Source organism: Dasypus novemcinctus, chromosome 3 (assembly GCF_030445035.2).
Source record: "Dasypus novemcinctus isolate mDasNov1 chromosome 3, mDasNov1.1.hap2, whole genome shotgun sequence".
Lineage (NCBI taxonomy): Eukaryota > Metazoa > Chordata > Mammalia > Cingulata > Dasypodidae > Dasypus > Dasypus novemcinctus.
Window position 1 is genome coordinate 185,966,452 of NC_080675.1, and position 16,984 is coordinate 185,983,435.

Here is a 16,984-nt window from a genome sequence, read left to right on the forward strand (position 1 = left end):
GTTGCCATTGTCACTAACGGAGGACTGCAGCCTCTTACCATTCCACACCCACAAGTCAAACAGGTTAGGTTATCTCTGAAGAGACAAAGAGCCTCCCACCCATAGCCCACATCAACAACACATTAGCAGAAACATACAGCTTACAATTGGCTCATAATTTTTCACAAATTACAAGAACAGAAATACAAAAAGACAAACAATTAAGACACATGAAAAGACAAACCAGATAATCTGAACTGAAGTCAAGAGCAACATCTCGCTCTGACTGGTGGGTGGGATGTATTTGCTGCGTCCAGCAGATCCACTTACCCACATTCCACAGACTCTGCAGAGGTTTTCCAGAAAACAGACTTGAACTGAAGTCAAGAGCGATGTCTTGCTCTGACTGGTGGGTGGGATCTATTTGCTGTGTCAAGCAGATCCCCTTACCCACATTCCACAGACTCTGCAGAGGTTTTTCAAAAAACAGATTCACTGAGGGATGCCCCATTTGCTGATCCTGGGCCCAGGAACTCCTGACGCTCTCCAGATAGAATTTAGAATTTAGGTGGAGACAAGTTCCAGGGCTCGGCGGCATTAGGGGCAGAGGAACGTCCCTCCGAGGTCTTCCCCTAGACTGCCAGTCCATCCCTGGAATGTACTTGTCTCCCTGAGTCTGAGGAGATCAACCCTGCTGGAGTGGGGAATCTCATTGATCAATCTCGCTGGGGCCTCCAGATGTTATAGACTAGCGATATTGCCCAGACTCAGACTTTGAATATAGTTCCATTTGAGAACTTTATTAGCCACGCAGTGACTGTCCCATCCTACGCAGAGTAGGGAGCAGCCCTGAGTCTCAGGGAAGGGGTGGTTTTATAGCTTTTTAGGAAGGGGGGTGTCTACTAATAAGCGAGAAAGCAAGCCGGCACAGAAGCAGAACACTGCGGTTAGCTGAAGATAGCCTATCTATTTTTTTAAAAGCCCCATGTTATTTATTGGCACTTTTCTTATGAGCAGTTCTGATTCATTGGCACTCTCCTTGGAGGCTGTTTTAAGTCATTTATCTGTCTAAAGGCGTTTGCAATTCCCACCTCCCAATGTAGTTCTAATCTTATTTTTCCCAACGTGGCCTTACCCTTACATAATGAGGGAGTAGATGTAGCTCAAGCGGTTAATTTCCTGCTTCCCATGTATGAGGCCCTGGATTCAATCCCTGGTCCTTCTAAAAACAAAATAAAAAAGTGAAATAAAGCAACTCTCATTGGAGAGTGGAGGTAGCTCAATGGGTGAGGGTTTTTTTAATCTTTTTTTTTTAATGTTACATTAAAAAAATATGAGGTCCCCATATACCCCCACCTCCTCACCCCACTCCGTCCATAACAACCACCTCCTCCATCATCATGGGACATTCTTGCTTCCCATGTAAGAGGTCCTGAGTTCAATCTCTTGTACCTCTTGAAAAAAACAACAGCGGTGGCGGGGTGACGTCATCAATCAGAGCCGGAAGCCCTACCCTGAAAACACCTCCGCAGATACTCCGGAGGATGGTAGAGACTGGAGAGGGGCTCCACAAACGCCTAATTGAAGAAAGAGAAAAGAATCAGGTAGGAAACTTCTACCCGGGACCAACTGGTGCTCTTCGCTTCCCTCTCAGTGGGGACCCTGCAAAGCTTCTGGGCTCAGCAGCAAGCAGCCTGGACCCCTCTCACCCGGGAAAGAGGTTTTCAAGGAACTAATAGAGGTGAGTTGGGACCCCGTGCGTATCCAGGCACAGAGACCCAGTGCTGAAAACCATTTGCTGCGGGGTGCTGGAAGCAAAAGGCCCCCATTCTGGGGGGGTGGATAAGGAATAAAATACCTGCAGACTTGCTGTGGCTGCGCGGTGCACTCATTACATCCAGTTTCTGCCGGTTGAATTCCCTAAATGCAGACTGGACCTTTCCGAGGGTCCCGCCTTTCTGCAATGACTCTCCGAGGCAGGTTACCCTAGCAGGGAAGAAACTTTAGGCAGAAAAGCCTCACAGAGGAAAATGGAGAGGGAGGATTAAACTGAACTCCTGCTGGACTGGAGAGTTCCAGAAATGAAAAGTGTAAGGAAAATGAGGGACTGAGTGAGAAAGATTAAACAAATCTTAGGAGCAGGGGACAAAATTCTATACAGAAACAAAGAAAATAGATCAAGATTCCTGAAGAAGGAAGAGAAGAAAAACCGGCAAATTATGGCAGGCTGTTATGTTTCTTGTACTGGGGAAAGGAGGGCTTGTAAGAGATAGGAATTAAGTTAAGCTTCAGTTTGCTGATGTAGGGCTTAGCTTAAAGGTCTCCATCTAGGGTCTGCTTAATTTATTTAATTTACCTCAGTTCGATCTGGCTGTCAGCCATTGAGAATTGTGATAAAAATTTAATGTGTTGAACCAGTGTTCATTTACTGCCTAAGGCCTGGGGTAATATTTGCTAGTTGTTTTCATGTTGGGCTCATAGATGATCATGATGTCAGTTTTAACATCATAATTTTTAGGTCATCCCAGACATAAAGAAATAATTTGCTGGGTCACAAGTGGTTGGTGACACACATTCAAATCTTTGGGACAGACAGTCCACCAGGGAGATTATAATGAATATTATGAATGATAAAAGGTCCAAATGCCCACCTCATAGTATAAGCCAAAGCCCAGTTCCCATGTTTTGACCCAAATGAAATCAAAGTGATCAAAAGAAAGGCCTTACTTGTTTAAGTCATGTAGTGCATTTAATTATTTCATTTCATTTAACCTTAACTTCCACAGAAGTGTGTACCCAAATACAACAGGTGGTGTTGGCAATGACAAAAATGCCTCCTTGTTCAGCTAATAAGTAACAAGTTAAGCTAATCTAATGAGTTGTTGTGCAGCTATAGTTTTAGCAGTAGATTCAGTAATTTTCCTATTGTGATTCTAATCCTGTTTTCATTTGTGTTAGCCCCAAGCCAAGGTAGCAGCAATCTGCCCAAAGACCCAAACCCAGAATCATTACCTCCTTGGGTGAATTCTCTTTCCCCTGAGACTGTAGCTTGAGAGGAGTAGTCCAGTGAGAAGTTTTAGATTTATTATAAATTCCTAAAGGACTGTGAGGTGACCAAATGCACATTGCCCGGGCATTTTATCAACTGTAAAGGTAATTTACAACCCAGTTAACTATCTGATAACATTTCCAAGACAAAAATATTGCCTGGGGAAATGGATATGGCTCAAGTGATTGTGCTCCCACCTACCATATAGGAGGTCCAGGGTTTGATTCTCAGGGCTGCCTGTTGAATGGCAAGCTGGCCATAGTGGTGAGCTGGCCTGAGTGGATTGCTGAGAACTGGCCCATGCAGAGAGCTGGCCCAGCAAGATGATGCAACAGAAAGAGGCACAGAGGAGAGACAATAAGAGGTGCAGCAGACCAGGGAGCTGAGGTTGCACAAGAGTTTGAGCACATCTCTCCTACTCTGGAAGGTTCCAGGATCAATTCCCAGGGCTGCCTAAAGAGAAGACAAGTAGACATAGAAGAACACACAGAGAGCAGGCAGTAAGTGCAAGGCAATGGGGTGGGGGAGAAATAAATAGATAAAATAAATCTTAGAAAAATTTTAAAAAAATTATTGCCTGGCAGAACAATGTAAATACAGTCAATGTGATGTTGTTTACAGATTTATTAGTAGGAATACTATCATTTGTCCTTAGTATCCAAGGGTCTGTCTTATTGAGACTATAAATGAAAAGCTTTACCAAAAATTATTTGTACTGTGAATATTTTGCAGTTCCAGTAACCTAAACCTGAAAGTAGACTTGCATTGTTAATGTAACTTCTAGTTTGTGGAGGTATGTGGACTATAATGGCAAGCTTTCCAAACTCTTCTGTGATATCTTTATAGTTCCCTCAATCAGTTGTGTCTATTGTGTGGTTTACATACTGAGCAAAAACAGGTACTTTCCTTCCAATGCACTTTAAAGACCAATTCCTGAGACACTGGGTTTCCAAGTGAGAAAGTTTATTTGCTAGGCAAGCAAAGAGATCATTGGTCTAGCAAGGACCCAAAAATCTGCCTCCTTGATTTTGAGGAGGTTGGGGTTTTTATGGTTTCAAACAGGGGAGGGTGGAGTGTTTACAATCACAGTAGTAAATATACACAAGCCTAGTTTTCAAATAACCATAAACGAAAGTAAGATCAGATTGTAATAACCATCACAATAGTATGAGTACACAAGGGTGTGCCTAATTTGAAATAACCATAAAGAAAGGTGAGGTTGACCTAGTAAGTTTTAGTAATTTCAGGTATTAGCTTTGGACTATTATATAATATAGTGAAAAAATAAGGGGAAAAAACCATCTGTATAATAATTCAGTAATCATAAACTTAATTCTTACTTCTTGATTACAAGGTTCCAGGTCCAAGAAATTTTAAAGCAGAATAAAGAAAACTTGGGTCTAGTATTCATATCTGGTATGAAACAAATGGTGCAGTTTGATCTGAAGAGACTGAACCATTTGGGATAAAAAAGAAATTTGTTATGGGTAGAACTAAGGGGTCCCTTGCAATGTGCATATATCAGGGTTGATGGTGACAATTCAGTCTACAAGGTTACATTCTTTTGAAAAGTCCTTGTAGAAACAGACAATGACATTGTCTTTCTAAGCTACTGCAAGGGCAAAGCGTAATAAAATATAAATATTTTATGCATTATGAATATTAGTGAGGTAGCATCTATGCTAGGATTTGATGTGTCACCTTGGGATAGTAGTCTCCTTTGTGACATTGCCTACCTCTCTTCCTGGCTAGTTGGATTTTTAACTCTGCATAAGTAGTCCAGGAGTCTGATAGAACATTTTTTTGTTGAGTAATGTGGACCCATGGCTCAATACCCTGTAGTAAATTTGCATTACCAGAAGTTAGGAATACTTGGCAGGGTTCCTTTTAATCAGGATCTAGGGCTGTATTTGTATGTGTCATTTCCAGTAGATCCATTATCCTGGTGTCAGATTATGATTAATGGAGTATCTGTCATGTGAGACAGGAAAAGTGTCCTTTACTTGTTGAAGGTAATCTTTGGCATAATGCATTAAGGATTTGCAAATTGGGTCATATCATTGTGTGACAATGTTCTCAATTTATTCTCAGAGATAGGTCTGCCAGGAAAAATTTCATATGGGGAGAATTTGAATTACCTAAAATAAATGCTATGAATAAACAGACGGCCTAAGGTAAAATTTGGGGCCTGTAAAGGCGAGGTTCTTCAGCTAATTTAGACAGTATTAATTTAAGTTTATAATTATATCTGTTTTACTAGTGGCTGTTTTTACATGAAAATATGCAAGTGTATTTTTAAAATATTCACGCTCAGTCCTTTTTGTGTAAACCTTTATTTAATAATAGTAATGTATATGGGAATAAAATGGCAGAAAGGAGATAACTTACTTGCCCACAATTTTCAACTGGCATACCAGATGTGAGGAACCCTCTTTGCTTCCAGAGCATGATGAAATCACTGTAGACCAGGGGCTCTAAACCAGGGTCTGTGGAGATTTCAGGGGCAGGTTTTCAGGGGGTCTGTGCATTTGAATTGAAAATTTTAATTTAAAAACATGCTGATGTTGAGTGTCATAAAATTATGTGCTGCTGCATTCTGAGTAGGGGTCCATGGTGTTCACCTGACTGGCAAAGGCGTCCTTGGGAAAAAAAATGGTTAAGAACCCCTGTTATACCTGTTCACTGAATTTCCTTCTGATGGAAAGCAGGGTTGGGTAAGGGTACAGAGTTCATCCTTTTTGGTGGAAGAAAATTGTAGATGGCTGCCTTATGCAATCAGTGTGTGCGTCTTAGTAAAGTATACACACTCTAGAACAATAAAAAATTTTCCTTGTTTCTTCAGCACAAATATGGTCACATGGGTGACTCAGAAAATATTGGTAGATTTCCATTCCTCTTAGATATACAGATTAATAAGAAACTTTTTGCTATAGGTGCTTTAGACTACTTGCCCAGGACCACCGAAATCCATAAAAGTGTGACATATCTTTGAAAAAGTGGAAAGGTTGGTTTTGAGAGTTTTAGAAGGAAGTGAATGACACAAGGTGTGGCTTGAGTAGATTTATCTTAACTAACATCTGTGTTAATCTAATTTTGTCTTTTGAATTATAGGACTGATGCTGTTACAACTACATTAAAAGAGAGTTTGCCATCAAAGTGCTGGCTTCTCTACAGAGAAAGAGGCTCTGAACTACACTTGTGATGAAAATAGCCTCATTAAGACAGGTTCCTTGCATTCTCAGTCCATTTGGATTCTCATGAATAAGGGAGAGAATTTTAACCAGGTGGGAGAGTACTAATTAATTTTGTAAATGATTTACTTTTTAATCAGAACATGTTATTTAATTTGACTACAGGCAGTTGGATAAAGGCAATCTGAGGTCAGGTAAAGTTATTGTGGATATATAATATTTCTGGATTTATAATTATTTGCTCACTTCCAAAGGGAGACTCCTTTAATATATTACCACTCAAGGAAGGATTTTATGCATTTAGACCAGGGGAGAGACCAAAATATGAACAAACAAATACATAATGGTACAATGAAAAATTGTATGACTGATCTGAAGGAATAGGAGAATTTTAATGTAGGCTATAGGAAGGGCAAAGGATACTTTTGGTTGGGATTCAGTGAAGAGATCTCTCAAAAAATGACAAAACAAAGACTAAAAGAGGATGATGTAGGAATTTTTTTTAGGGAATTTCCATGGAAATGAAGGGTTGTTATAGAATTCAGTGCTGAAACAATAGCTAATATGAATGTGTTTGAGTGTTTCTGAGAAATGAGTTCTTATTCAATCCTTGGATGCCTGGAGAAGTCCTAACTTAAAATTACTTAATTTGAAGGAAATATTTTGTTAAAGTGGCATATCTTGATTATATTTATCTTGGGTGACATCAAGGTCAATCAGAGAATTAGCTCTAGAAAAAGAGAATTTATTTTAGATTTGTGGGTTCATGGTGGTGTTATTGTCTTGAGTTACATTGGATTTTTTGCCTTTACCTGTGAAAATAGAGATGTACGCTCAGTTTTGAGCCAACATGGAGTAAACTGAAGCAACTGAATAGATGTGTGATTGTCATGATTGTGTACAGAAGTGGGAGAGAGGGGGCTACGTGCAATTCACCCTCGAGATGGTCTAATAATCCTGTTTGAGCATGGGCATGCAGAACACAAGAAGAAGGAATAAACTCAGGACTGAAATGTCAGAGAAGTCTAGGAAAAAGAAAGTTCCCAAAAAGTCTAATTCTTTACTTCCAAGTTATAGACTAAAGCGCAAACACTGGATTTATTCATGGGGAGCTTATTGGAGATGGTGGCATGATTTACTTAAGAGGATGCCTGTCATGCTACTAACTCATTCTTTAAGGTGTGTGAGTAAAGCATAAAAGTGCTTATGTAGATTGACTATGAAAGAAGGAAAAGGAGATTAGGCACAAGAGATGAAATAGACACAAGGGGCATTTTGGCTCATAAAAGAAGAGAAACAATAAGGTTAAATAATGAGGTGATTGAGTGTGATAAGAGAGCAGTTGCTAGTAATGACTTCAAAAAGAAACAGGGAGGGTTGTAATTCAGTTAGAGATATTCAACTTAAAACAGGTGACATGGCTCTTCAATGAGAGAGCAGGAGTAACTAATGGATATGAATGCAGGAATAACTGTAAACACTGTCGTGCTAAGTTGAGGTGATTTCTTAAAATGACATCATTCACCTAGTTATTATGGGGTTAATCTCCTCTGGTAAAAGTAATATGAAATGTGAGAATATATGGATTCAAGGTATGGGACTTGAAGTGATTATGGGAGATGGAAGAATGACTCACTTATCAAGATATAGTCTTTTTCCCAGATATATTTGAAAGCACTATGTATTAGTCGTAGAGTGAGAGCTTAGTAGTATAATGTGCTATGTCACATGCAGTAATAAACATGCCAGAAAATTAAAGTCACTTCCTATGTGGGCAGATATGGAAAATAGTAAGTTATCTATTGACACACTGCATAAATATAATTATATCAGAAATGCTCTTGGTAAAAGAGCTTAACCAAAGGGAGGAAAATGTAAAAGACAAATGAGTTTATATGGCCAAGAGACTTCAAAGTGGGTTGGGAGGTCATTTCAGAGGTTATAATTATGCATGTCTTAATAGGATCTCATTTACTGCCAAAAAGCAGGGCTCCTGAGGTCTCTGAAGACATCCAGACACTAAAGTCAGGTCAGATAGATCAGGAGTTTGGTGCCTTACCAATGTGCCCTACTTTGGAATTTATGCTCCCCAAGGTGATAGAGTTGGACTCAGTTGTGATTTCCCTACACATGGCTCTTCTGTTCTTGAATTTGAACCTATAATTAGTATTAGTGTTGGTAGGTGTACATCCAAGAGACTTAAATCTTTGGGCTGTCCTTGTGCCAGCTGGGCCCTGAATCTCAATGGAGTTGCAACACTTACTCTCCAGTTCATTGGTCCCACCTAGGACAACTAACAAGAGGTGAGAATGGACAATTTCCATACCAAATAACCAAGAAAGTTTACAGCTGCAAGCAAGAGATTTCCATTCATCAGCCCTAATGAATCACAGCCCTCTCTTAATTTGAAGTGGAATGGACATCACTATCCCAGAATCCTCAGGATTGGGAATGAACTATGGACTAAAGTGGACTTATTGGTTTTCTACTTAGACCTATTGTGATCCTAGCACTGGAAGAAATTATTTCATTGATGTGGAGGCAGTGGAGGTTTTGAGGAATGGGAGAGGGAAAACAGGTGTAATAAAGGGGCATTTTTGGAACTTGGGAATTGTCCTAAATGACATTAGTAGTGACAGAGCAAGCTAGTATATATCTTGCCATAACCTACAGAATTGTGTGGCGGAGAATGTAAATAAACTGGAATGTAAACTTTAATTCTTGCTTATTGGCAGTGCTACAAATTGTGTTCCTCAATTGCGATGGCTTGCTCGGTCGGTAGAGGTGGGGTCTGGCTGCGGACGAGGGGTCGGTCCAGCTCAGGACGAGGGGTCGGTCCAGCTCAGGACGAGGGGTCGGTCCCGCTTGGGATGAGGGGTCGGTCCGGCAGTAGACGAGGGGTCGGTCTCACAGGGGTTGCATGGTTTGGCTGACGGGGTCGCCCGGCGAAGCCGGCGATGAAGGGGTCGCCCGGAGAAGCAGGTGATGAACTGGGGACAAGGGAGGCCAGGCCCTTGTCGGGGGCTCTCAGGACTGGAGGGCGCATGGCAGAAGAACTACCGCAGAGATGAGGTAAACAGGCAGGTCCACTTTATTGAGGGAGAGGCAACAGTTTTATAGGGGCTGGGGAAGGCTGATTGGTCGTAGCCATGCCCTGTTCTGATTGGTTGCCGGCGAAAGGTCAGTGGGTGGTACTGGATGGGGGAGGGGTGGTGGTTAGGGATTGGCTGTCGCTGTTGCTGGGGGAAGTGGCAGGGCTTAGTGATTGGTGGCTGCTGTTGCTGGGGTAGAGGGCAGACTTGAGTTTCCCGCCCACGCCTGGCTGTTGCTGCTGTCGAGGGAGGGGAAAAGGGCAGACTGGATTTTTCTGCCCACGCCTGGCTGTTGCTGCTGTTGGGGGAGGGGAAAAGGGCAGACTGGATTTTTCTGCCCACGCCTGGCTGTTGCTGCTGTCGGGGGAGGGGAAAAGGGCAGACTGGAATTTTCCGCCCTGCTCCTGCACAGGGAGAAAGAAGAAGGGTGCCACCCCACAGGCATCGTGTGGTGCCATCTGGGAGGAGGGGCGGCCGCGGAAACATGGCTGCTGAGAAGGGGAGACCCGAGGGCACTCTGCGCCCATGCCGAGCTCCCTTCAGGGGTGGTGGTGAGTCCGACCAGCCACCCTATTATGGGGGCAGCGGCTTGGCCTGCCGCGGCTGCTCCCCCGCCAGGCCAGCAAACCACACTTCAGCCCGAGGGGTGACCGCACTCAATTGCAATGGATGTACCACATTAATGAAGGACTTGTTAATGTGGGAAGATGTGGTATGTGTGGGGATTAAGGCTTATGGGAATTGCGTATATTTTTTTATGTAATGTTAATGTAATCAAAATATCTTAAAAAAATAAGTGCAATATGGTGGCATTTTGGGGACATTGGAATTGTCCTAAATGATGTTTCAGTGATGGTTACAGGCCATTATATATCTGTGATAACTTAAAAATGCATGGGAAAAAGTTTAAACTATAATGTAAACTATAATCCATGCTTAGTGTCAGTGCTCCAATATGTGTTCATCAATTGCAACAAATGTACCACACTAATGAAGGATGCTGTTAATGTGGGAAATTGTGGGAGGGGAGGGAGTAGAGCATATGGGACTCTCCTACATATTTTTTTAAGATTTATTTTTAATTTTATTACTCTCCCCTTCCCCCACCCCAGTTGTCTGCTCTCTATGTCCATTTGCTGTGTGTTCTTCTGTGTCTGCTTGTATTCTTGTCAGTGGCACCAGGAATCTATGTCTGTTTTTGTTGCATCATCTTGTGTCAGCTCTGTATGTGCCTTGCCATCCTGGGCAGGCTACACTTTTTTTCATGTGGCATGGCTTTCCTTACAGGGTGCACTCCTTGTGCATGGGGCTCCCCTTCACATGGGACACCCCTGCATGGCATGGCACTCCTTGTGCACATCAGCACTGTGTGCGGGCCAGCTCACCACATGGGTCAGGAGGCCCTGGGTTTGAACCCTGAACCTCCCATGTGGTAGGTGGATGTTCTATCAGTTGAGCCAAATATGCTTCCCTCTCTTACATTTTTTATGTAACATTTATATGACCTAAGTATCTTTTAAAAAATTAAAAATTAAAAAATTAAAAAATATTATCATGAAACATATGCTGAAATATGCATGCTTGGAATATGTCTGGCAGTAAATATTACGTAAGTTGAGAGGTAATGTTTGGGAAGTAGGTTTGAAGCAGGCAAGTTAAGGAATCAATAGACAGATCTGGAACCTGGCAGAAAAACCACCACCATTGAACATGTGGAAATTGGTACTACCAAGATGGCTGCTGGAGAAACTTGCAAGAATCTCATTCGGAATGAGATTTCCTCTGAAGTCAGGAGAATCCCTGGATATTCTCCAGGGGCCTTATAATAGGCCCCTCCTGGGGGATTCATGGGGGAGTCAATCAAAAGAGCAAACGGTTGGGACTACCCCCTGTCATTAGCAAAAGGGTGTGATAATGTTTCTAAATGCAAGTGCAAAGGCCAACTGACCCTCTCTTGCCTTTTGACCCCTGTTCCTGACTTCTGCCCACTGTTCTAGCCTTTTTCACCCCTCACCTGGATCAGTATACAAGTAAACCTGGGGATTTATAATCTGTAATTGGGAATTGTAGTCTGTCAACCCTCTTTATCACTCTTGAGCCCCTTGCTCTTTACTTGGGCCCCATGGTCTGTTATTTTCTCCCATTTCTCTTCTGACCATTCTCTAATAAGTTACTGGCCTAACTAACCCAGTTTGCTCTTGAAATTAATTTCTTATTGCTTAGCCAAGAACATAGAGAATATCTGACAACAGGTTCAATGGAAAGGAGATTTCCTTGAACAGGTTTGCTGTTCCTTGGTGTAACTAACAAACTCTATGAAGAGGAAGTTTTGACAACAGTGTGAGGATCTGAATACTGAAATGAGAGGTGACATTCCATGTAGTTCCTAGATTATGTAACCCTTAAGATACTCAAAATTGGGATACAGGAAGAAAAAATTCAAACTCTAGGTGTGTCTTTCAGTGGTCATATAGATTTGTCATTTTACTTCACCTCTCTGAACATTGATGTAGGACATTTGTTAAAGGAGTAAATTAGCCTTTATCAGTTGAGTTACTGAGAAGATTAAATTTTTAATAAAATATGTAATTATCCAAACATGTTGAATACAATAATTTTCTTCCTGGAATTGAGGTATGAATGATTAAGTTAATCTTAGTTCTGATCAACCTCATAATAGGTTATATATATTTTTTTCTTTTTTCTTTTATTTTAATAATATATAGTCTTAATTTTCTTTACTTATTTCCAAGTATATGTGGGTGGGATGTAGAACTCAGTGTTGAGCGGACTGCATTATACATATGGAAGAATAAAGGTGTTTTAGGACAAATGTATCCAGAAGGTTAGGTTCATGGTAGAGCAGGGAGGGAGAATCCAGAAATCAGAAATGCATGTGAGGCGGCGGACTTGGCCCAGTGGTTAGGGCGTCCGTCTACCACATGGGAGGTTTGTGGTTCAAACCCCAGGCCTCCTTAACCCATGTGGAGCTGGCCCATGTGCAGTGCTGGTGTGTGTGAGGAGCACCCTGCCACGCAGGGGTGTCCCCCACATGGGGGAGCCCACGCACAAGGAGTGTGCCCCGTAAGGAGAGCCGCCCAGCATGAAGGAAAGTGCAGCCTGCCCAGGAATGGCGCTGCACACACGGAGAGCTGACACAGTGGGATGACACAACAAAAAGAGAGTCAGATTTCCATGCCTCTGACAATAACAGAAGCAGACAAAGAAGAGGACGCAGCAGATGGACACAGAGAGCAGACAACTGGGGTGGAGGGGGAGGGAAGAAAAATAAATAAATAAATAAAGCTTAAAAAAGAAATGCATGTGAGAGAACCAATGCTATCTCAAAAAAACAGTAATATTTATAATGAGAGATTCCAATCTGCATCCTCTTATGGTGAGGACCCAATTCCAGATATGATTTTGGTAAGGGATACCTATGTTTTGGAATCAGCAATGAATTGAAAGTCTCCAAAGAACCAGAGAGCATGTGTTGTAATTCTCTTGAGGCTCAGGGCCCAGCTGGCACATGTACAGTCCAGAGATTCAAGTCTCCTGAGCATACCCCAGCACCTACCACAGGTTCAGTAAGTGACAGAAGAGGCATGTGTAGAGAGGCCACATCTGAACCCAACTCCATCACATTCAAGAGCACAAGTTCCAAAGTAGGGTCCACTGACAAGGCACTGAACATGATCTGTCATGACTGTAGAACCTGGGTGTCTCTGTGCCTCTCAGGAGCACCACTATTTGGGGTTCTATCTACTTTGGCTTTCTCTGAGATCCTGCTGAGATGTGCATAAGTGTGACCCCTCTGATGACCTTCTGACTCATTTCAAAGTCCCTTAACCATATAAATTCATTTGCCTTCACCATTTCCCTCTTTTATTCAAGTCTTTTTCTAGTTGCATCACCAGCTGGTGTTTGGTAGTAATCACTTGGCATCAGGGAGGCCCATCCCGGGGAGTCATGTCCCATGTGGGGGGAAGGTAATGTTGGCCTCAGCAAAGTTGTAACACCTGCTCTGAGGTTCATTGGACTTACCCAGGTCAGCTAACAGAGAGATGAGAATGGTCAACCAGCACACCAGGCAACTGAGGGTTTCTACAACTACAAGCAGGAGAATCCCTTCCAACAACCATGTGGGATCTAAGCACCCTCTTGATTTAGAGATGGAATGGACATCTCCATCCCAGCCCAGGGTCCTCAGGATGGAGGAATAAAATATGGACTAGAGTGTACTTACTGGTATTCTCCTACAGAATTGTGACTCTAGCAATGAAAGAAACTATCATTGATGTGGTGACAGTGGCTATGGGAGTTGGTTAGGGCAGGGAGAGGGAAGAAGAGGTGTGATAAGGGGGCATTTTCAGAACTTGGAGTTGTCCTGAATGATATTGCAAGGACAGATGCAGAACATTATATATCCTATGATAACCCATTTAATGTACTGTGAAAGAGTGTAAACTACAATTAAACTCTAACCCATGCTGTGTTAGCAGTGTTTGAAAGTATATTCATCAAATGCAATGACTGTATCACACTGATAAAAAAGGTTGTTGATGTTGGTGGAATGGGGGGAGTGAGAGTATTTTGGAACCTCTTCTATTTTTACTGTAACATTTTATGTGATCTAAGTAACTTTTTTTGTCTTTTTTTAAAATATTACATCCAAAAAATATGAGGTCCCCATATACCTCCCACCACCTTCACCTCTTTCCTCCCCCCATAACAATCTCGTCCATCATCATGAGACATTCATTGCATTTGGTGAATACATCTCTGAGCACTGCTGAACCTCAGGGTCAAGGGTCCACATCATAGCCCACACTCTCCCACGTTCCAACCAGTGGGCCATGGGAGGACATACAATGTCTGTAACTGTCCCTGCAGCCTCACCCAGGACAACTCCAAGTCCCAAAAATGCCTCCACATCTCATCTCTTCTTCCCATTCCCTACTCCCAGCAGCCACCATGGTGACTTTCTCCACACCAGTGCCACATTTTCTTTGATTACTAGTCACAATAGTTCATGAATAGATTATCAGTAAGTCCACTCTGATCCATACTCTATTCCTTCATCCTGTGGACCTTGGAATGGTTGTGTCCACTCCACATCTATATCAAGAGGGGGCTTAGATTCCACATGTGTGCTGGATGCAATTCTCCTGCTTTCAGTTGTAGGCACTCTTGGCTTCATGATGTGGTGGTTGACCTTCTTGAACGCCATGTTAGCTGAATGGGGTAAGTCCAATAAACCAGAGTGTATATTAGCTGAAGTCTTTTGAGGTTCAGGGCCTGGCTATCACATGGTCAGTCCAGAGATTCAGGTCCCCTGGGTATATATTAAACCCCAGCACCAACTATAGTTCTGGTAAAAGTAACAGGAGAGGCTTGTGAACAAAGATCACATCTGAGTCCAGCTCCATCACACAGATACAGAAACTCCAAAGTAGGGCCAACTGACATGGCACTGACCTCCATCTTCCAGGACTGTAGATCCTGTGGGTCTCTGTAGCCCTCAGAGGAACCAATACCCAGGGTTGTATCTACTTTATTTGTCTCTGGGACTCTGCTGAGGTGTGCATAAGGGCAACCCCTCTGATAACCTCCTGACTCTTCTTGGAGACTCATAGCCATATGATCTCATTTGTCTTTTCCATTTCCCCCTTGATTCAGGTCAAAAAGCATTTTTAACTCCTGGTATTATATGTAGATTGAGATATACTGCTGGTCTGAGTTGACCCTTTTATTCAAGTTCATTTTCTAGTTACATCATCAGCTGGTAATTGGTAGTAATCCCTCGGCACCAGGGAGGCTCATGCCCGGGAGTCATGTCCCATGCTGGAGGGAAGGCAATGCATTTATATGCTGAGTTTGGCTTTGAGACTGGCATCATTTGAGCAACATGGAGACTCTCAGGAGGTAACTCTTAGGCACCCTGCAGCTCTAGGCTTTGTTCTTATTTTAGGTGTACAGGCTCAGAAGCATAGCCATTACTATCAAGGGCTCATTGTTGGATCTTCATTCTTTGATGGTCTTTGACATTGCACTTTGGGGATTTTTGCTGTTCCTTTAGGGACTGTGATAGAGCTCTCCTGGCTAGGAACACAGCACTCCCTCAGTTGTTATTTTCAATTGTGTCCATTATGAAAATATCCAATCATTTTTACGTACCCTGGATATATGCCCTGTAGAACTCCCTGCCAACCATGTGCCCACACCAGTATTCCTCCACTGCCATTGCTGAACCTCTCTGTGATCCAAAACTTCCTGAAAAGTGAAGCCCAATATATTGCCAGGTTCCATTAATAGTAAAATGGAATATAGCGATTAGTTTAAAGGTTAGATATAGAATACATATTAATTTAGAAAAATTAAGGTGAAAATAAGTTGGGATAGCAACAAATTAAAAACTGCAAAAGCTTTGTTTATGATGTTTTGCCTTCCATCACTGAAATAAGTGTTGCCCTGTATGCAAATTGGCAAGGCAACTACTTCCATCTTTTCCTCAGTGTCTACATCCTATCTTTTTCTTTTCTTTTTTCTAATTATTAAGCTTATCTTCACAAGAGTTTTAAATCACAGTAATTCATATATACAATATATAGTACTCCTACATATCATATAAAACCTTTTCCCTTCCACAGCAATAATCTTTTTACATATTCATACTATATTTACTGAAACTGATGTACAGCTATTGAGACAATAGCTGTAACATTTGTGTTTACATTGTGGTTTATATTTTAGACTAAACAATTTTCTAAAGTTTTAGTTATCTTACATTTTACATTATGATTTACATTTTAGCCTATCAGCCCCTATATATTTTTGGTGTAATTTAATGTCTTATATCAATCCTTGCGTACTCTTGTGGAACACTTCTATTGCCCACACAGTTATATTGGTTCCATTTATTCAATACCTCTTTCCCCCTCCCCTTAGGGCCCACAGTGACAGTCAATCTTCATTGCTTGAAGGACCATGTTCAGAGATACTTGCAGCAGTATTGATGGCTTGACATGCTCAACTGCCCTGTGCCCTGGGAGCTACCATTTCTCTTGAGAGAAAAAATTCCCTCTATTTGAAGGCATCAGTCCTCCCCAGGATGTAGATATACCTTCACTCTCATTATTTGGGTCTCTATCCAATGATATAACCCACTTTAGCAAAATGAGCATCCACATATTCCCTAGGAGCCCGTCCTGTGTCAGATTATCCCCTTTAACCATCTTAAATGGGTAACATGCCTTATTATATTTTTGAAAAAGTTTTCTCAGCATTATACTCTCAACCGATTCCTGACAATCTCCTATGTTCATATGTTGCCCCACCCTCCCCCTAATTTCTTGAGCAGTATTGCCCATCCTCCCATCCCTAGCCCCCCTCAAGCCAACACAAATCCCCACCCATATGCCCCCATTATATCCCTTTCTTGTGCAAATTCTTACCTCCAGCTTATCATAGATATCAGCCATGTAGATGTCAGCTTACATCCTTCCTTTACCCCCCAATTTCTTGTAAGCCTATCATCCAGTCTCTAGCTCTCTGAGGCAGCTTGGTTTACTTATTTCATATCATTGAGGTCATGTAGTATTTGTCCTTCAATTGCTGGGTTGCTTCACTCAACATAAGGTTCTCAAGATTCACCCAAGTTATCACATGTGTTT

At 42.0% G+C, this 16,984-nt stretch overlaps 1 protein-coding gene across 6 annotated transcripts in view; it reads left to right on the plus strand.

Annotated features, from left to right (window-relative positions):
* The first annotated feature begins 1,471 nt into the window (after positions 1-1,471).
* The window catches only part of LOC101417561 (zinc finger protein 709-like), a 113,838-nt gene continuing 98,325 nt past the window's right edge, over positions 1,472-16,984 (plus strand). For 3 of the 6 annotated variants that reach the window (XR_011648515.1, XM_071214410.1, XM_058294857.1), the window contains exons 1-2: positions 1,472-1,720; positions 6,140-6,312. The gene's annotated coding sequence lies outside the window, so the exon portion shown is untranslated. The remainder of the gene's footprint in view (positions 1,721-6,139; positions 6,313-16,984) is intronic. The other 3 variants (XR_011648516.1, XM_071214411.1, XM_058294858.2) reach the window with 1 other exon arrangement.